This window comes from Haemaphysalis longicornis, unplaced genomic scaffold, assembly GCF_048455015.1.
Source record: "Haemaphysalis longicornis isolate Haplotype H1 unplaced genomic scaffold, Haemaphysalis longicornis Haplotype H1 scaffold_2, whole genome shotgun sequence".
In the NCBI taxonomy this organism is placed as follows: domain Eukaryota; kingdom Metazoa; phylum Arthropoda; class Arachnida; order Ixodida; family Ixodidae; genus Haemaphysalis; species Haemaphysalis longicornis.
This window is the reverse complement of record NW_027526295.1, coordinates 206,009,809-206,031,797: the sequence shown is the minus strand read 5'-3', so window position 1 is coordinate 206,031,797 and position 21,989 is coordinate 206,009,809. Positions and strand designations below refer to the sequence as shown.

Here is a 21,989-nt window from a genome sequence, read left to right as displayed (position 1 = left end):
CCCCCCCTCACGCTTCAATGGAGGGCAACAAATACGCCCACCCAACAACCCTGCGCTTTTACCTCCTGTGCTATGGAGCTTCACTAGGACAGTTACCCGCTTTTCACGTTCAGGGAGATAACCCAGGATTATCGCCTTCTGGGACAGACCGTGCCTTCGCCTTACCCTAACCTTTCCAGGGAACAACAAACTACCCTACGGCTCATACAATCCGGGGTCCTTCCCACAGCCTACGCGTCTTCACTTAAAGGGGCCCTGAAAGGCATTTTGAGCACACTAAATGAAGTAGCGCAATCGTTAGATTGGGTCGTCAAGGTCATCTGGGCCAAGTATTACTCTTTTACGCGCAGCGGAAAGCTCACACTTTTGTTGCAAAGTTTGTCGCTTTTTTCTCACCCTTTCCTTCGTGTTTTTGGACGCCGCCATCTTCACATGTCTACATCATCGATTCCCAGATGTTCGTCATGAGCTAGACATCCTGCTATTGGGCGGCTTTTTCACGCACTTCCGGCAAAGAGATATGAGTCGTCTGCTCAGCGTCGACTCGCCGGCTGATCTGCCAGCGTAGTGCCGGAGTGCTTGGACATTTTACGACAAACGAAACAAGTGTAAACAAACGCTTAACCGTTCGTATTGAATGCAACACGGCCATAACACGACATGGATATTCTCTTACCGGAGTACGTTCCATAAAGAAAGCGTTGAAGCCCCGTGGCACTTCTTTCGTGCAATCGCAGAGAACGCCCTGAGCCGAATGCCCGGGTTTGACGGATACATTTTTTTCCACTTCAAAACAATCCAGAGATGCGTTTCGAACGAACCCAACGTCACAACATGCGTTGCAAGTCTGAACCGCGATTGACAGACGATGGGTTGCCTCCTCCTGCCCGTCGTAAATTCGGCACTCACCTCGCGCGCGGCTTGCGGGGACGAACAGCAAGCCACTTAACTCTGGCGCGCAAGCCGAGATTGCTTTTAGCCACGCACACTGCACATGCCCCATGCGAGGTTGAGTCGTACGTCGCTCGAGAAAGATAATCCAGACCATGGGAAGCACTATCCACCCGCAGATGCACAACGTCGCATTTCATCGCGAAACAAAGGCGTCCACAACACGTACACACACCATCGCCTCCTGCAATGCCAAACGCATCTCACACTTCCTAATGAGAGTGAGTGGTACGCCTGCAGTGCCCACATGTCGCGAGGTGGGGCCCCGAGCTGAACCGGGATCACGCAACCGTAACTGACCTCTGGGGCGGTTTGTGCCTTGTTGCCAAGGCAACCGATGTTTGAGATCGTCAAAGAAAGGCGCTCGCTCCAGCGCTAGAAAGCTCAGAGCCGCGCCGGAGCATGTTTTGCCAACGTTGCCGCTCTCCACCGCGCGTCTCCCCAAGCTGAACTGTTCACAGGATTGAAGCGTTTTGTGCACGGGTTCTGTATCGCTTTAAAATGTCTTTTTCGCATGGCGCCGGCAAGAATTACCACCACCGCAAAATAAGACCCGGCACCAGCGGGGCCACATCTGATACGGCGCTTTTTGGATAAACAGTGCGCGGTGCATGAAAGGGACCGAGCGCAAGATCCTCCCCAGCGGCTGCGAGTTCGCCGCCGATTAAAAGTCACGTGCTGCACTGCAGCAACGCACACCGCGAAAGGGCAAGGCCAGGACAGCGCACACATGCGGCCAGATTTTTCGTTCGCTTATCCATCCTTGAGCGGAGTGCGGAATTCATGGTGTCAACAAAACTTGCCCGTAGCAGACGGCAGTCGGAGGAGCGTAATGCGGAAGTACGTCACCGCTGACTAGCGCAGCATCATGGGAGGCAGTGCTCGCTCGCCGTCAACAGTTGAAAAGAGGAGGAAACGCGGAGCGACGATAATGCGCGGTTTTTGATTTACGATTTCTCAGCTAATACTCATCGTTTTAACAAAATTCTTGCGGGAGGAGATTGCTAATACATTGTCTTATTTGGTTACATGTACATCCATGCATCGGCGGAAGGTATTTCAGGACCCCTTTAATGCATCCGAATCACTACGACGCTGAATCTAAATTTTGCTCAGAAGTAGGAGCACACCGCCCCGTAATCGGGGTGTGCGACTCTAGCCCAGAGCACCTTCCTCTCTTTCCGTCAACTACCCAACAAGAGCAATGGGAGATGCTGCTGTTCAGGGCCTTTCTACCTACCCAGCTTCAGCGGACAGGCCGCACGGACTGCATATGGGCCCCAATTAAAGAAGAAGGAATCACTCCCCAGGGCTGCACTCTGGGCTGTTCAGAAATCTGAACAGGAGTATTTCTTCATCCTCCTCCTCCTTCTCTGCCGCAAATCTCGGAGAAGTCAGATCGTCTAACACCGGGTTGGACCTTACTTTAGTTTTATAAAAAAAGTTTCCACTCTTGTGCTACACCAATACAACTCAACCAGACACCGTTCATGCATCATGCATTGATTTAACCTTACCGAGAAAATCTCTTAGAAGTAATAAATGGTGTGGTTAAGTGCATTTCACTTCTATCTGGTTTTACTATTTGTAGAGCGATGTGAGTGAATTTAAGTGACGTCGCATGGGTAATCGTTATGGGTGCCGTTTACAGCTTTGCTTTCCAACCACATTCACGGGGTGGATTGGCGCGATTTTTTTTTTCTATCATCAATTCCTGGATCACCTACGTCTGTTTGTACCGAAATCGACCAGCAGTGGAAGATGCGGGTGCTTAACTGTGCGTGTAATCGTATGTTCATGCACCGAAAAGGCCCAATACCCCCAAAACGAATGTGTTATTCTATTTTTTTTCCCTCAAATGTTAGATTCTGAATCCCGATGGACGTTCGCCCTGAGGGTCAGCCACCTGCCCCTCCCCGAATTCCTCTCGGCACATGGGAATGGCGGAAGGGGCGTGCATGGTGCCGGCTTCGGGGGGAGCTCGCCTAGAACTTTTGGACTTGGATCGGGCCACCGCTACCATTCGTGTCACTTAAATGAATGCGCGCGGCAGCGTCCGCTAGCTAAGGCAACCCATTCAGGAGCTCAATGCACAGTTTTCCAAGAACGCGCTGAAGCGGACGACGTGGGCGACCGAGGAATAAGAGACGCGAGGGGTAAGGTGAGAAATCCTTCACCGCGAGTAGACGTATATTTCAGTATTCCGGTATTTTTGTGTACGGTGCTCTGCTCTATCCGCTTTTTCCAGCCCCTACAGGTGGCGCTGCGGAAAACGGCAATGGCGGACGGGACGGTGACCTCCTAGCCTTCGTAGTAGTAGAGTGTACTAGAAGTTTTCTTTCTTCTAGTACACTTCAGTAGCATACTTCGTAGCAGCATGTGTGCCAGCATCAATAGCGGCCTAAAACCCCGTAGTTCCGCTTGAAACAACTACTTTCTTGAAAAACAAACATGCATACGTTGCAGATTGCGAGACAACGTTCGATTCGTTTCAGGGTGTCTGCTGCGGTGTAAAAAGCGCTGCGAGGCAATCCGCTGCGCATGGCTCAGGCCACACTGAAGTGGTTTCAGTACAATCCCGCCTCCTTGGGCAAACAACCTGCTGCATACGGTACAACGCTAAGTTTTGGGATATTATTGCAGTGTACGTCATCGCAGTGCACGTTTTAACTTAAACGTGTTCATTTCCCTGTGGGCATACTAAGCAGAAGCGCATGCGCACCATGCGCGGGCGATATGTGCGTATTACGCTGTTTTGCTTGGCTGTCGTAAAACCTAGTTGTCACTTTGGGCAGTCAACCCGCGAAGACGAGGCTCCTATTACGTCGTTTCAAGTTGTACACAAACGAACGTACGTGTTAGCATTATATATAACGCAAAATTATAAGCCTACGTGTGATATTGAAGCGTACATGAAAATACAGGGAGTAATTTACAGGTGCGCTTTTGGGTTGTAGTAATTATTTTAAGAGAAATCGTCTGGCTGAAATTACGTTATGTTGATCTGACTGCCGGTAAAATTTTTAAGTGCGTCAATGCTTATTACCAAAACGAAAACGGGGGCTGCCAAATGCATTCAAGAGCTCGCATTTGAACTATCAGAACCAGTTACTTTTTTGTCATTGCTAAAACATCTTGCTTCGACATAATTATTTGTATATTCAGTCATTAATCAATAAACGCATCCCGACATTTGCTTCTCGCCTTCGCGTGCAAAAAGTTTTTATTTGTTTCTTTATTGAAAATAAAAGCAAGCGGATTGGACAGCCTCTGCTGCTTATATGTTTGAAAGTGTAATTACGGCAATTTATCAACACATAAGCCAAGATCGGTTGACACATTATGCGGTAATGAATGTAAATAGTTACCGAAAAAGACGATCACATGGTGATACAAAGAGCCTACAAAATCGGCGCCCTCATAGCAAAGAACTATTAAATGTGGCAGACGTAATTCAGTAAATAATAATTTAGGCACCACGTACGCACAGGTGGTTCCGGAAGGCTTCCGTTTTTCTCCGCAGCAGACACCGGTAAGTCTGAAAACTCTTTCACATTTACCCGCTGCTTCTACAGCCTCAAGAAAGTTGAGATAATATGAACGCTCGTTCAGCCTATATTTTCTGATTATTTAGACGGCATTGTCGATTACTATACTTGCGATATCTATTTTCCTTTCGCTTCTGCGAAGCCGCACGGATGCCGCCGGAGCGACATATACCGGTCCGCCCATATCACCGTATCCCGGCTTTGGACAAATTCAACGCGGTGTCACTGGCGTCGCTGGAAAGAGCGAATCGGATTCGCCGAACAGAGATTTGTTCCCAGGTCGTCAATACGGATGCTTTCCCCTGTTTTACCATCTTACACAAATGCAAATATGCGTGCATAAATTTCGTTGCCATACTGCAAACTTCTTCTTCATGGCCCTCATTTTACTTTGGCAACGAGAAGTCCGCCGGAAAGCGCAAAGCCACCCCAACTTCCAGTTGGCGTGCAAGACGGAATATCAACGAACAATCCCTCCGTTATTATTGATTCCTCCCCAGCTTTCCTGCTGAAAAATATAACTGGACGGGGACCTAGTTAATTCACAAGAAAAAGTGATGTTTCGCACTGACCAAGCATTGAACTCGGATATGAAAATCCGAATAGTTTGCGTGTCATTAAATATCAAAAGTTACTACTCATACACTTCAAAGGGATATTTCAAAGGCCATGAAGCCTTGGACAAAAAAGTTATAAACTTGAAACTGCGCACAAAGGAAGCTTTTGCCCATGCATTGGCTGCGGAAAAGTCATTGTACTGCGCTCAATAACTTGATTATGAGGTTTAACGCACTGACGCTTCGCAGGCGATGAGGCGTGCCGTAGTGGAGTGCTCCAGAATAAATTGGACCACATGGAAATCTTTAACGTGCGCCGAAATCTCGAACACACCGGAGTTTTCGCTTCCATCGGAAAAGTGGCTGCCACGGCCGGGAATCGAACCCGCGTCCTTGGGCCCAGCAGCATATATGCATTGGCCACGATCCACCATGGCGGAATTCTGCTTATTTGAAAGCTGTGTTATTTCGAAGCTGTTTGCGGTCCTCATGGAGTTCGTATTAATATGAATCAACTGTATTGCTAAATTGCAATTCAAAGAGCTTTTGTAACTCCTTTCGTAACATCATTTTCATTAGTATCTAACAGCTTCGCTGTCTAACAGCTGAACAGGACAGATGTTCAGTTTTTATACGAAGTTTTCGCATTTTAATTGCTACCAACTGTGCGCACCGCAGCTAAAGCTGTTCGTTTTGGTTTTCTGCGTTTTTAAAGCCAAGCTTCCGAAAGGTGCAAATATTCCACCAAATATTCAACAAATAAACAGTCGTTTTTGACAATGCCGCATAACCATCACCTGGCCTAAAATAATGCAGAATTGCGAACAAGAACATTTGTAATAAATAGGTTCGAATCGAAAGGTCCGACGGCCGCGTGCGGTCCGCGGGCAGCGCGTATTCAGAGAAATAGATCAGGAGTCCGGCGGACCGGGAACTGCTAGCGGGGCTCCGGCCGCTGTTGGGGTCAAGAAGACGACGTAGGCGACGTCTGAAGTCTGCATGCAGACTTTACTGCAGTATCAATACATGTTTTTTCCAGTGCAATCGGAGATGCCGAAAAAAAAGAATAAAACGTCATCGAGGAACGATTCTCAACAAATATTTACACGAAAAATCGTTTCAAGGAAGTCGAGTGCATTTATATGAGGCTGTGTCTATATGCCGTCCGACGGTATTATAAGACCCCCACTAAAGGGGCGCCCACAGGCATTGTTTTGATGAAAAACGCCCCGTAGGGCTGTAGTGCCTAGAATATACTAGGCGCCGTAGTCTGGCACTGCTTCGCCTTCCACTAAAGTAGCCTAACGTTAACGAATCTAACACAACCTAGCGAACAGAAAAAAGTTATGACACCGAAAACTAACCTAAGTTGTGAAAATTATAATTATATCTGAAAATGTAAAAAAAGAGAGAGAAAACCGACAACGACTCCTGCGTTATAAGGTTAAATGGATCTTTCCAGCACCGGTCCTCCTAGCGGCTGCCACGGCGAACTAAAATTAACAGTAAGGCACCCCGCCCCCTCCCCCGTCCAAAGTCAAGGTTTCGGAGAACCTGTGCACAAAATATCCCCATCCCGCGGTCCCCTCGCAACCGCCGTCACGTGTACCTTTCACATGAACGTCATGGTAGCAGGCGCACTTTCCCGTGACTAATCTGCAGTGGTCGCCGCAACCCTTTTTCCTAATTTTTTTACATTTTCCTTACTCCCTGACTGATAGCCGAGTGCTCGCAGCGTGGTTAGCCTCAAAAGACGTTGCCCCTTTCTTTTGAAAGTGTTGTGTGGACTTACGAACTCACCACGAGCTGTGGAAAAAGAATAAATAAAGACGTGCAGCGCTAGAAAGCATACCCGCTACTCAAGCAGTAAGCTGAGGGGCGCCCTTTTGTTCATTTTGTAAAGCCGGAATGGAAGGCGACGGGGACAAAAATGTTCCTGCCCTAATAACCCTCCTCTCCCTCCCGCCCCACCGAGTCACTAGATCGAACGAGTCATAAGATCCAAAGGGTCGGTACATCCATCCGAGTCATTAGATCCAACGCGTCGCTAGATCCAACGGGTCAGTAGATCCAACCGAGTCACTAGATCCAACGCGTCACTAGATCCACCGAGTCAGTAGATCCACGAATGGATGTAATGACTCGTTGGATCTACTGAGGCGTTGGATCTAGTGACTCGGAATCCCGCGAAAGCCCTCTCCCTGAGCTGGAGAGGGAATCGAGCGAGCAGGGGATCCCCGCCTGGCATTGTGCGAGCTCGGTCCGCCTGGGGGACAAATACGGTCGTGCCTCCCTGCCTTCAAGTAAAGAAAAAAAGGACTGCAGTAGAAGAATGAAGTGTCTGTCCTTTGTGGCGAAATTTAAATGCTTCAGTCCGGCCGAATCGTCAGTGTTAGGCCCGGTAAAGAGAAGGGATACTTAGGAAGGAAGTAAAGAATGATGTAGAAGGAAGGCAGGAAAGTTAACGCGGCTAGAGTCTAGTGAGTTACGTTTTTATAACAACATGGAGGCGCGGCGACCGTTTTTATGATGGAGGCGAAAAGCAGAATCGCCCGTGTGTACGAGATTTCGGCGCACGTTAAAGGTCCTCAGGGGGTCAAAATTAATCCGGAGCCCTCCACTACGGCGCGTCTCAGCATATGCGTTGCGTCGGCGCGTTAAACACTACAGTCGAGCATGGAACCTACACGTTGATGACCCGTACTAAATTCTGGCTCATTGCTAGGTCCTGAGGCACATGTGGCCGCATGGCAGGCCAGTGACTCTCCAACATGCCTAGAAAAAAGCTATCCTGAGAGTCATAAGCGACTGCATTTCTATGGATTAACTGAGGAGAACACGGAAGCAAGCAACACAGCAGTTCCGGAAGTAGAACGAACGCCCACCCATCGTGACAAAAATTTCCCCAAGACGCGCATGCAGGAAATTGTGGAAAATCTCATTTGCAACAATTTGTAAACCCTTTCTATATGTAGCCCGTCTGCGTGCTCACTTCAGTTAAAAAATTCGAAATGCTTATTGTGTACGTCGTTAATTTTTACCCTGTTCTTTCCCCCGTTAACTTGCAAATATGTTTTCAAAAAGGCCCGTTCTTCCTCCACGAGAATATCCTAGACGTGTCCGTAAAAAAAAAAAAAAAAAGACTGGAGGAAACAGTGTTCGCTAATTCTTTTTAGTATGACAGCCCAGCCTACGTAATACCAGAGCCCCCGTAATACTCTTCATAAGATTTGCTGCATTTTGGGGGGCTACCGTATGCTTGTTATGTTTTGGATATTGAGAGTGTGCATGTAATTTATGTAATTTTTATTGTATGTAATTAAAAAAATACATAAAGAAGGCGTTAGACCATCGTAAACACCAGTCAATTGTCTTATCTGACTTGCATGCCACAAAAAAAGGCGAATATAAATAAACAACCTGTCGTAAATGAAAGAAAAAAACGTGTGCTAAAGAATTCAATCAGTTGGCTGCATAACAGGTGTCCCCAAGACAAGATATTAAACAAAAATATATAAATATTGAATTTTTTAAATTACCTGGCAAAGATCAAACATGGCATCACTGAAAAAATAAAAGTACTGCTCCAGATTGTTGTCCACACCCACGTTCAGCGGAAATAAAAATATAACGGCTGTCTCAAACAGGGAAGCACCGGATATATCGGTCGCCTAAAAGTTTGCGCACCGTACACCGAACTGTCTGTGCACCGAAACGCCCGATCACCAAAGATTCCGCACCGAAACGTCGTTTACCGAAATGTCCTGCACCGAAATGTCCTAGACCTCTCTTCGTCAGCCTTTCTATAATGATTTGAGGCTGTTTAACGAGAACTGCCATTCGAAGTCACCTGAAAAAGTTGGATTGTTCGAGCTTAAATACCTTTACTCTCTTCGTAGTATTAAATAACTTCGGTCTTTGTTGAATGGGTCCACGATCTATTTTAAAATGTAAGGACGTTATGCTCGGAAACAGTTCCTGGTCGAGGTACGGATTAACTTAAAACCCCTAGGTAGTCCGGACAGTTCATCTAAAGCCGTTTTACAGAAAACAACACGAGCGCTGACTAACAACTGAAATATTTATTACACCGTGAAAAAGTATACAAGAGCGTGCGTGATCATAACAATCTTGACGTATGTCTCACATGTGCACAGAACAGCCACTCATTCAACAACTGTCCAGATAGGCTACTTCGCAATCCAGTAGCGATATGGACGGGCAACTAATACAGTCATCTGAATAATTTTTCACATAAAAGGCTTCAGCTATCTCCCTTGTTCTCCTATCTTTGCGAGTCATTAAAGCAGTAGTAGCATTAAACAAGGGATAGCACCCGCAACTCTTAAAATGCGTTGATAAATGTGACGTGGGCGTGCCCTTGAGGGAGTTTCGATGTTCGCGGTCGTGTACTGCATTCCTTTGAAGTGCAAAAGAAAGTACAACGGGCGAACGGGGCGATGCCTGAATGAGCGTTTGCGCGAACATCTAAACTCCCTTAAGGGCACGCCCACGTCACATTTGTCATCGCATTGTAAGAGTTGCGGATGCTATCCCTTGTTTCATGCTACTACTGCTTTAATGACTCGCAAAGATAGGAGAACAAGGGAGATAGCTGAAGCCTTTTATGTGAAAAATTATTCAGATGACTGTATTAGTTGCCCGTCCATATCGCTACTGGATTGCGAAGTAGCCTATCTGGACAGTTGTTGAATGAGTGGCTGTTCTGTGCACATGTGAGACATACGTCAAGATTGTTATGATCACGCACGCTCTTGTATACTTTTTCACGGTGTAATAAATATTTAAGTTGTTAGTCAGCGCTCGTGTCGTTGTCCTCTTCCTTTTGTCCTTGTTTTTTGCGCGCTGTTTCACCACTATTAATATGTATAGAAAAAGCTTCTCCCATACTTTTATGTTAATAAAATTTGCAATAAGGTTTCTTTTTTTCACCCTGAAATAGCATGTTTCTGTAAAGAGAAAGCTTGTCTACCCAGCGAGTTTGTTTATTTCACAAAATGTTTGGTGGCAATTTATTTTTCCTCCACGCGTTTTATGTTTCTCTGATGAGCAAAGCTTGCTTAGACAACTTTTTTTCACATTTATCAATCCTCTTGCTTGCATCCCCTCTCCCCACCGTAGCACACGCCCTAAGGCTTGCTCGAATAAAAACATCTATCAGTCAATAATGCTCATGGCGCCGGTGACACCTTTAGAGCGAGTCCTTTTCCGTTCAAGTTATTCCTGTGACTGCCCCATATTACTGCTTCGCAAATTGTCCTATTCATTGATGGATTGATTGATTGTAGGGTTTAACGCGCCGACGCAACGCAGGCGATGAGGTGCGCCGTGCCGGGCTCTGGATTAATTTTGACCACCTGGGGATCTTTAACGTGCGCCGAAATCTCGCACACACGGGCGTTTTTGCTTTTCGCCACCATCAGAAAAGCGGCCGCTGCGGCCGGGAATCGAACCCGTGACCTCGTGCTCAGCAGCGCAACGCATTAGCCACTGAGCCACCGCGGCGGGGTTCACAAATTATCCGCATACGGTCTATCCAGCGAGTTATTTCATTGGTTCGGCAGTTATTTAAAAGGCAGGTTCAATTGTGTCTGTTATGAAGGCGTCACCTCCCGGCCTTTGGCGATGATATCAGCGGTACCTCAAGGTTTGACACTGGGCCCGCTTTTCCCTAACATTTTTGTTAATGACATCCACCCTGTAATTAGGCACTGTACGCTCTCTCAGTATGCCGCTGATATGAAGCTCTATCGCGCTGTTTCTTCACTGTACGATCACGTCCTGCTGCAAAATAACATCAACGCAGTTTCGGCATGGTGCGACAGCAACTATTTGAAGCTCAATCTCTCCAAAACTATCTTGATAACGTATACTCGCAAGACTGCCCCGCTCATTTTCCCACACTCCCTGCTTGGTGTACCCGCAAGACGCGTTACTTTAGTGCGTGATTTGGATGTAATATTGGACGCAAAACTACTTTTCAACCCATACGTGAACCACTTGACCAACGCCTGTGTCTGAACTCTTGGCCTAATTTCCCAGGCCACCAGTGAATTCACCGACCGATCATGCTTTGTCTCCCTCTACCGCACCATAATTTTACCGAAGCTCGACTTTACCAGTGCCATTCGAAATTGTCTAAGCCCTTCGCCGTCTCTTCATCTAGAGAGGATTCAGAAGCGCTTCACTATAAAACCGTATTTTACCTTTACTCACCAGTGAGTTATTATCTGCACGGGGGGCTTCTCAAGCTCCTGAATCTTGATGAGCTACGTATTAGGCGTTCCAGGCGTGACCCAGTTTTTCTTTTTGACTGCATTCATTCCAAGTTTGACTGCCCTTGCCTTGTAAGCCCTGTTCACCTGCGAGTTCCAAGCAGACCACTGCGGCCGCACGGCTGCTTTCATGTTGACAGAGCACTGAGCCAGGCGCCAGCTGGCCGATGCCAACATGCCTGTAACAGTCTGTTTTTATCTTGCATCGAAAGTTTTTGCAATGACATGGGTCTTCTTAAACTCTCCTTGAAAACTCGACTTTTTGAATGCACTAGGGACGTCGCACATGCACTTCTCCCTCTGTTCTTCTGTTTCTGCGCCAAGTGAAAAAGAAGAAACATTACTGCATACTCTCGCTACGACCTCCGAGCTCTTGTTGTTCAGAAAATGTTTTGCCTTCCTTGATCACTAGCCTGTCTGATATATATCTACACATTTATTTTTACCCTTTTTGAATTACTATTTCCCTTCCTATATGTTGTCTTTTGTATGCCTTTTATTCATGTACACAGTGCATTCCTCGAGGAGGCCCTTGCGGTGTTGTCGAGAACTTTAACTAAATAAATAAATAAATAAATACGACTTTAATAACCTAAGTGGGGGCGGGTGAAGAGGGAAGGTAAATAAATAAATAAAAATTGCGGCATTGCATCCTTAATGTTGCAATGGTGTGGTATGATCTGTTATTACTAATTGTTGGTAATATTTCGTCCCTTCTGCTTTTTACCTGCACGGCACTCTGACACCTGTGTTTCCATTTTTAGCGCGGCTTAAGATGAAGGAAAGGCAGGGACGCCTTATCAGTGAAAGCGATCCCCCTTACCAGTGTAGCAGGGGAGCACTCATTGTACATCCCCGCGCACGCATTGTAACATTCTGCACGGCGTGGCAGCCACTGCCCCTTTGTTCCTCTTGGGGGCAACAAAAGCCGACCTAACCTTCGTTTTCGCTGAGGAGAGGGAGAAAGTCGAGGGGACACGAGAGGGGGCAACTGCTGACATGTGCATATGAGAAGAGGGATTTTGAGCACGAGGGGAAATAACCAGTTTTTATTGTGAGAGTGGGATTTTGCGACAGGCAACACGCGTTCGGGTTGTTTCGTGGTCCACCCGACCAAACTGTATACGCGAAATGCACTGCTATTTAGCGAGACATAGGGGGGGGGGGGGGGGGAGGGGGGGAGGGGGACGCTGTTACAAATGCGGAACGGAATCAAGGAATGAACGGTTTAGTAATCGCACACACAAATCTCCCGTTCACTGTCGTTTTGTTTTTCGACTTCAACGAACAGCTGACCGTTCGGCGGACGCATTTTTTGTAAGTATACAGGGTAGGCAGTTCACAAGCGATGACAGGTGTCGTTGGAAGAGTGGGGTATGTGATAAGGCATTATGATTTCACTTTCTCCTTTATTCTGCAGGCTCCCTGTGCCATGTGACGATATTTCAAAGAAGCGTTTAGTCGCGGACCCCGATTTTTAATCTGAGCCCGTCTGCGCGCTGCTCGCAGAGGATGAATGTTTGCGGGAGCAGCAGATGAATGTTTGCGGGCGCTCACCTCACGACAAGAGGACTCTGTCGTGTGCGGATCCCCTAGTATAATTCTGCATTATCCGTCGTACTTACGTTGAATATTCCCGAAATTAACACACACTGGCTTCTAAATGCTGATGGTCAATATCAGAGGTATATTATTGGCAAAAGTAACTGGCGTGCTGTCAGGTATGAGTGTTCCGCTGACTATGTAAGCGCACAAAACCAATTTACATCGTAGTGCATACCGATAGCATGAACATCTGAGGAACCGGTGTTTACGGAGACACTGCTAGTAAATTCAGGGCAGTGTAACTACAATCAGGTCCATGCATAGGCCGGTTCCGCGACGCTGGCCTCTGGCGCTTATACAGACCGAATATACCGCACTAAGATCGCGTCAGAAACATTTACACTCTCGTAAACACACCCCATTTCCGAACAGAATGACTGCTCCACATAAACAGGGATTTCCAATGCCCAAAAACGCTAAATCTCAGTCGTGAACATGCCGCAAAAGCAGCGGCGACAGTGGGGACCGGGACGGAGACTCCCGCGCCTGCTTTCGAAACGGGCCGCTAGGGGGATTTCAGTGGCGCCTCCACAGGCCGCGCTCGAGGCGTATAGAGAGACGTAGACACGGATATAAGAGAGCGCACTGTTAGCCTACCATCGCGCTTTGATGTCTAACGCCGCCAGCAGGTGCCCACAGCTCAACGAACAGTGAGTATAACGTTGCTGGCACGTAGATATGGTAGCATTGAAGGTTGGGTAAAGGCATAGGACCTTAGGCCTAACATCACGTTTCTGATGCATATCGTCGTCAACTGGTACCCACTTCAGAAATGCCTTAAGATTACGATACTCCCTAACGCGAAATCTGTGCGCAGTGCGAACTGCAGTCTTCTCGGTCAAGGCGCATAGCTTTTGTGTCTGCAGGAAGCCGGTCACGGTATAATTGAGCACACGGCGGCGCGCGCTACTCTGCCTTTATCTCACAGCGGGTCGGCGCCTGCCGAAAATGTTGTATATCGTGTTTGAACCTCCCACACAAATGTCACGTGTCTCACATAAGCCAGGCAACAAGGACGACGACGAAGGACCCGAAGAACCGATGAAAGTACAGCACACAGCGCGTGCTGGACTTATGTGCTTTCGGGAACTTGAAAGAAGAAGCACGCTTTTATGGATGCCTGGTTTTGCGTTTTTTCTCGGGCGACACTGGACGCCGAGGGTAATTTTCCCACACGTGACTGGCGAGGGCTCCGAAACTTCCTCCCGCCTCACAAATTCGCGACACTCTCCTCCGCATGCGGCTAAAAGGAGGAAAATATTCCACGTTTTGATTGGCTCCTACAACCACTGTCAGTTGAGGACAAACGTTGGGGACATTTAGGGAGTTGCAGCGAGCAGGCTTGTTGTGGCCTTGCGCGTCGCCTCCTGGGAATGTAAGACGCTGAGTGCCGGCGTCGAGCAGCAGACGACGCAAGAAACGGCTGGAACTGAAGCTTCCTTTTGTAATTATATGAGTTTTAATGGGTGTCTTGCTTGAAGGTTTTTTTTTTAATGAATGCGGAGCGTGCCTGCCTGACCGTGTCCACGGTATCGCCCCGAGTTTGTCCTGCGCTGGTTACTTTATTCTTATAAACTTAAACATTTTTTTTCTCCTCCGTGTGGCCCTAATATTACTGCTGCCGCACCAACCAATCATCAGACTTGGAGGACGCCTTCATTATTTCTCCGACACTGAATTAACCTCTGCGTTTAAGTTCCTTGCTTCTTTCAAGAACGAAGAGAAAATCCAAGAAAAATCCCGTGCAGAGCTGTGAGATTTCCTAGAAGCGCGCGCGTGTACCGGGGAGAACAGTAATCGCAACGGGAGTTTTACTTGTGCAGTGTGGCACATTTAAACTAAAAAAAAAAAAAAAAACGTAAGATGAGATACTGCCCCTTCAAGACAGTTTCCAGATCTGGTATTCCAAAACGCACATTTATTGGCGATAGAAGGTATCGTAGCTTCTTTAGTGGCTAGTTTAAACAAGTTTGTGTTACTGTGTTACTGCAGGATGCTTGATTGCTTGACACTAGCCGTTTGTAGTAACCGATGTAGAGCAAGCATCAGATTGTTTCCAACTTTCCAGAGCAGATGTGAAGGCCAGTATTAAAATATACAAAATGTTTATAACCTGCTGTAGCAAGTGAACCTGCAGTGTAGCATCTCAATCTTTATCATGTCTTCTTGCGAAGAACTTTAAAATGTTCCTCGGACAAATGAATTATAACTTTTCAGCTTGAGACGTACAACTTTAAATGGTTGTGAATGTTGGCTACCTGGCAGTTCGTTGTTTAAACTGCAGCACATATTGTTGGGAATGACTATCCCACCGCTGTTGGGAATGACCATATCCCAGGGCGGTCGCCAAGGTTGTGACTCGCCTTCAGCTCGTCACCGATGTTGGGAATCAGCCATCCCGACGCTGTCACCGCTGTTGGGACTGGGCCAGCTCACCGCAGCCTCCAACTGTTGCGACTGGTCATCCGAGCGCAGTCAGAGGTGCAGCGACGTTGCCTTGCTCCGTCCGCTATCGATGCGGCGCAGAGCAGAGCGAAGAAGTTCTCGAGCCGACGAAAACTTAAAGTAACATTTATATACAGTATGTACAGGGTAAGCAAACGTTACATAACTCGCACAAAGGCGACAGCACCATTTTCACTCGGTGCTTCCGAAGAGACTGGTGCCGGAGAGAAGCCGCCGAGGAATGCCGACGATGAGAGCCTCCGGGCTTCTTTTATAGCCCGGGAAGTTCGTTGGGGCCCCGAAAAGTTCGAATAGCTCCATTCAGAGCTCTCGCTGCCTGAAGTTTGAATTCCGACGAATGGTAGCGAAGCGGTGAGTCAGCTGCGCCGCCAGTGGGGAAAGGGAGGGCGATGCCCCCGCCGTCTCCGTGACCTCGCCTCCGGGCGTAGCGACATGCCCTTGTTTGGTCGCTCTCAGATGCGGGATTCGGCCGCGCCGCAGCGTTCCGAGATGCGGGATTCGGCCGCGCCGCAGCGACGCAAGGGAGAGGCGTGACTTAGCCTCGCTGTCGGCGCGTCGCCTCGTGCAACGCATTTGGGCCAGGTGCTCTGGCACAACAATATACAAGATAAGTGACCAGGGAACGATGACGTGCAAGTGCTCGTGTATTGCCCTCCATATTATCTCCACGTTCATGCAGTATTTTCCACTATTTCCACGTTCCTGCACTATGGAAAAGGAATATACCAAAGGAAGGAGACAGTTTTTAGTCTTATTTATTCCCAGCTTCATAGCCATAGAAGACAACAGGTATCAGAACTACCCAGCACAAACGTTGTAGATGCATCCAGATGCTTGTTGAGCCCTCTGTCACTGAAAAGTAAAACGGAAATACCACTTTGACAACTGGTCAAGCACTACCTTAGGAGCCTGCCATTCAAAATTCAAATGACCAAATAGTTTAAACACAGTACACTATTATTGTGTACCTTGCGTGTACGTTTTTAGTATGCATATGGACACTGACGTTTGTGCTGTATTTTTTTCTTAAATGTGTGTGGCGGAATTCTCTTACGTTATTATTCTTCATTTAATCTGCTCAGGTACCACACCCCTCATTAATGCGCGGGAAGTCATAAGGGATCATAAGAACACCGAACACACAGAAAAACTGCATCTACAAATTAACATTCCTATAGCAGTTAAAAAATTATAACACAAATAATAAAATGGCACATTTTCACAAAAAAAAACCCTAATACAAATAAAAACACGGCCAACTCCAGCTTTCCTCAAAATTGTGCATACCAGTCTCTTTGAACCAGGCTATAAAACTGTAAACATCTGGCATACAATTTTGTTTGCATGTCAATTGCAGGCAGCTTAACTTGGGTGTCGCAGAAGCTGTCGTGCAACGATGACTGATTTGCTCGTCTCTATTTTTCTGATTTTGCCCACTACAAACAAGTCACATCCTACAGTCGCCATGAGGTTGGTCGACCTGTTAACACGTTCCAAAAAAAGAAAGCTATTGTATAGCGCTTTTTTCTAACACTATTTTAAAGTTCTTACTCTCACTCCTGTGACACCTAAGGCTGATTCGTCTGGAGAGCACTCCTATGTGGGCAGCAAGTTCCATAGTGGTCCTAAGTGGCAAAAACTCAGCAAAACAAAACAAAAGGGTGGAGATAGCTTGACCTTTGCACGACAATGCCTTAATTATGACTAAGTTCAGTTAGGTGTCGCCGACATTTCAGAGAAGTGCAGAGCAAAAAACGTTTTGAAGAACGACTTAGAAATACTAATGGCCAGAAATGGGCGGCCAGAATGTCACGGCCTCTCTTAACTCCAAATGTCAGCTTAAAACAACTAAAAAATACCTTAAGGAGTAGCACCACTATTAAACGTTTATAACCTGATTAGGCTATACTTAAAGGAGTACTGACACGAAATATCAAAGCTGAGATAACTATGCAAAAATTTTCCTTTGTATATGAAGATTTTAACAGCAACCGTTCAGTATAACATACCATTTTAAATCAATTGCATGCATCAGAAATCTCAGAATGAATACCCTTTTGACACTGGCATAAATAAGACACGTGGAGTGCTCCAAACTGCCGACATCAGGGCTCCAGTGACTCAACCAACACACCGGTTGCTGATGGCGCACACTGCACCGCCTTGTGTATCATGTCACAGTTTTGCGACTGATATCGTGCGGCCCAGGCGCGCGCAACCATGGCCAGCCTGGGCGTGTTCACTCATTCTAACATGCGCGTCTAGACTGACCATGATGCAACGAGAACAGTGACATCAAGACTGCCGTTCTCTCATGGCGGCCACCTTAGTGTTCGTTTTGTCGAAGCCGGAACTGGCACGAATAAAAAAGGCTCAAAATAATTATTTACTCTGCGGTTGATCATCTAATGTTCCATTGTAAGATTCCTGGGCTGGTAGGCACCCATAGCTATTGGAAAAATGTACACGAAAATTTCATACCAGTACTTTTTAAAATATTTACATATGCACATGAACTGCATGCTAATGACCCTTTCTGCCAGTTGTTGCCCTTATCTGCCCACCATTCCTCAGCTGAGCACGAAAGACTGGAACAATAAAGTGTCAAGTTTAGATTTGACAAGTTTGCAAGCTTAGTGATTCACATTGAACTTTTTGTGATCTTTCTTGACGAGGATTTAACCTGTAACCGCTCCTCACTGACTGGGCTCATGTACAGTGCTTAAGCTTCACGCACATGCTGAACTTGGTACAGTTTCATTTGCTAAAGTGAAGCTTCCAGCCTTTTCCTGATGTATCTGTGGTCCACCCAAAATGCACTGCAGGAAAGCCAACTTTTTCTGATGATGACGATCGTGGGTGAAGTGAAAAAACTTTAAAACGCTTCCCGTGATCTGAACTGAACCTGGGTCCCTCATGTTATGAAGCTGACGTCTATCCGATTGCGCCATTCTAGCACAGTCGAAGCAATTTGGATTTGCATGAACGTGGAAAATTTCACAGAAAATGCACATCTCCATCTAACGACAATGGTTGTACGCTACGGAAGGTCATGGATTGCCTGCATCAGTAAAGCTCTAGAGAGCATAACTGCAGTGCAGCAGACCATCCCGATAAGAAACAGGTGCTCAGTACTGGGATGGTTAATTTAGTATTGGACTTGATTTTGGAAGGCTTCATGTCCCGCGTTTTTGTCGTTTCAACAGATGGGCAGTTCATTTTTTATTAAGTCTTCCCGTCAGTAACACAGGTCAGGTCACAGCTACATATTTCCCGTCAGGTCACAGCTGCATATTTGGTTGTCATACTACCAGGGTGCTCTGCGAGCAGACACAGTCTGTCTGCTGCTAATTTCGAGTGTATCACAAAAAGACCCACTTCTGGAGGCATTCACCTGCTTTCCATGGGTTGTAGACCAAGGCTTGCCCCCCAGGCTCTGCACCAACATCGTAGGGGCCAGGTCCAAGCACTTTTTTTTCCACTGGAAGCCCTCCTATGCAGATGCCGCAGGAACAGGATTAAATGCTGTGTCAGCTAGCACAACTGAAAGTTTAGTAAGTTAATAATACATTTTTGAAAAACAAAATGAGTAAAAGATGGCGGCGTGGAATAAGACCACACAGGATAACCACTGAAAGAAAAAGAACCCACAGCGTATCGTCCTGTGTGTTGTTTTCTGCAAAAGCAAAAGTGGGCAATCTCTGGCATTGATAATAACAAGGATCGTCCGAGGAAAGGGAGCAACGAGCTGTGCGGTGTTACCCTTGCGCAGCCTTTAGTTTGTTGTACGATTGACATGGTTTACAGAATTCCGTTGTCATGCAAGCCCGTGTATGTGGGCCAGACAGGACGCTGTCTAAGCATCCATCTCAGATAGCATTTGTTTACGACAACGAATTCAACGGGCGCAAATCTTCCTGCGCATTATAAAAAGTGTGGGTGTCACCCTTTGTTTAATGAGACTGTGGTGTTGTACAGGCATAATGATCAGATTATTAGGGAACTGGTTGAGGCCTTCTTTACCGATGAACATAGCAACAAGTGTGTCAGCAAATTGTTGATCACTCTACACGGGCAGGAGCACGCACTAATCGGCACCATATTTCTTGAATCTACGATTTGTTGTCGTGTATAAATTTTGTATTTTTCAATAAAACGACAGTTGCCAGTAAATGCTTGTGTGTGTGTCCCTCCTGCCTGTACACCTTATTTGTGCGATTTCAAATTTTCAGTGGCTTTGTGCCCTGCCACGTACTATTTGGGGCATACGCAGCTTCTTCCATTCACCTTCAATGTACACTTTACTGACATTTGCTCCTGGTGCCTCCTCATAAAGGGTCCAAAATGCCACCTAACCTACACAGCCCCTAGGACGATCTGATTCTGCCGCCATCATTTGGTCTATCCTTTCCCTCTCCCTCTTCTGTCTTTTTTTGGCTGACGGTTTCACGCTTTTTTTTTTTTTTTTTTTTTGGCCACGATATCCTTACGTTTTCTGTACAGAAGCGACGTTTCCCATTCATCTCCCGCAACGCAACTTAACTGCCCGAAGAGCTAGAACTCTGATGTGGGCACACGACATACTCGCGAGGTTAACGCTATCAAACACATGCATACTTACGTTCGAGGCATTGCACCTCACACATTCAGGACTGCGCTTCGGGGAGTATACGCCACCGGTTCGATCTAACTTGAGCAATGTTATGGGCTCCTACACAAAAGGAACAATGAAACGCTTGAAACTGCGGCCGGAGTGGGTGGGACATATCATCGTAATTTGAATTTAGCGTGCTCTGCATACTTGGACTATGGTCACTAGAAATATGTGCTAGTCTGCCGTCCGCCGGCCGCGAAGGGGGCTCCCATGCATGCTGCGGCGGCGCTGCAGTCAATCGGAGCGCGGTGGCCGGCCGGCGCGATGGGCAGCGGCGGACGGCGCTCTGCCGTGCCGCTGCTGCCTTCATAGTTCAGCCTTATTTCTGGGCGGGTTCAGCCAATTTTAACTGCCCCTTTTCAAACCCTATCCGTTTCTGTCGATAAACCAGATTAGCCAAATAAGTTGGTTCTTACCAGTACGAAGAGGTTTAACCGAAGCGTGAAGTGACAGGAGTACGTTTTCGCGTATTATGAAGGATCGAGCCTTGTAAAAACCGCGGAATCGTGTCGCTACGCTAGCGCCCGAGTATGTGTCGAACCGATTTCGACACATACTCGGGGGCATCGGAAACACTGCCGGCAAGGCACGGTTTTCCAGCTTGAAAACATCATGCGGGACTTCAGCTAGCAAACAACCATTCTTTGTGAATACCCCCGCCGTTGTTAACTGATGGATTAGTCAGCGCGTGAAAATGTGTGTGTGGAGTGTCGGCGCTCCGCTTTTTTGTATGGCTCTTTGGAACCGTCTTTCTTTGCAAGTTTCCCAAAATGTTGTCCCCTGTACGTGTATGTAAATAACGCAGCTAGAACCGGTGCCTTCTGACCTTGAGCATCGTTGATCTGGAGGCCCTTAAGGGCACGTCTTCGCGGCCCCCTCAGTTACGTCCAGTCAACTGGGAATCTGTGGAATGTAAACGCCGAATAAAAAAAACAAGACGTGTGCACATGCATACGAAGTTTTATCACCTTCAGTCATCATATACCGTGATTTCTCCATAACTCGAACTCGGATATCTCGAAATATCGGTTAAGTCGAAACCTTTCTTTGCCGTGCATATACCTGCCATAGGCGACATTTTCCACCCTTTGTCTCGAAACGTCTTTTCGGGGATCACGTATATCTCGAAATGCTGACAAAGAGGGCGCAATGCAACATCCGCTGCAGGCAGCTGATAAACTCTCGGTTAAATCTTAGCTCCCATTACGCGCCGAACACCGTCGCGAACGGCAAATTTGCGCGGGGTACGCACTGTGCGCGGCCGATGCCCCGTTAGCGGAGTGCTGTCCGACGCCTACATCGTTGATATATCTGCGGAAGACGCTTCTGATCATGCGGACGACGACGTGTCTCAAGAAGTGCCAAAAACGGCAGGAACAAGAAAAACATATGCTTTGCCTTCTTCACAGCAAGATAGAATACAGCGTTGGTGACCAACAGTTGATGCGGCATTGAGATGCTCGAGAACACTTTTTTGGGACCAGATGCGAAGGCGAAACAGGCGAGCATCACGCAGTTCTTTTTCCGCAATACCTAAAAAAATTGTTTTTTTCTGCAAATTATTTTGCCTGTATTCCGGAAGCGTCCCTGTGCATTGGAGCGTTTGTTACCAGCACTAGCTCTTATTTCAGTGGTCTGGCCATACATTTTTCGCATTTCACTTAACCCAACACTCCGCTTACCTCGAAATTTTCAAAAATTTTGGTACTATCAAACCTCTTTTGCGTGCCTGTAATTTTCGTGAATACCATGGTTTGAAACATTCGCCAGCATTGGGTACGTGAAACCGATTTGTAATAACACCCGGCTGCAAATCAGTAACTTCGCTTGCATTCCTCATTGCACAGGTTCTTTTTGATCACCCACACACTCGGAGGGAATTGCGAGACGCACGCGGGAAAGCAAAACGGGA

The 21,989-nt window shown here is 47.0% G+C and overlaps 1 long non-coding RNA gene across 1 annotated transcript; it reads right to left on the bottom strand.

The window, feature by feature from the left end:
• Positions 1-15,864: 15,864 nt before the first annotated feature.
• On the bottom strand, positions 15,865-20,315 carry LOC144167610 (uncharacterized). Its single transcript, XR_013322056.1, has 3 exons — positions 20,045-20,315; positions 18,818-18,916; positions 15,865-16,275 (listed from the first exon to the last, which is right to left on the bottom strand). It is a non-coding gene; the product is annotated as an uncharacterized LOC144167610 (long non-coding RNA).
• Between the last annotated feature and the right edge of the window lie 1,674 nt (positions 20,316-21,989).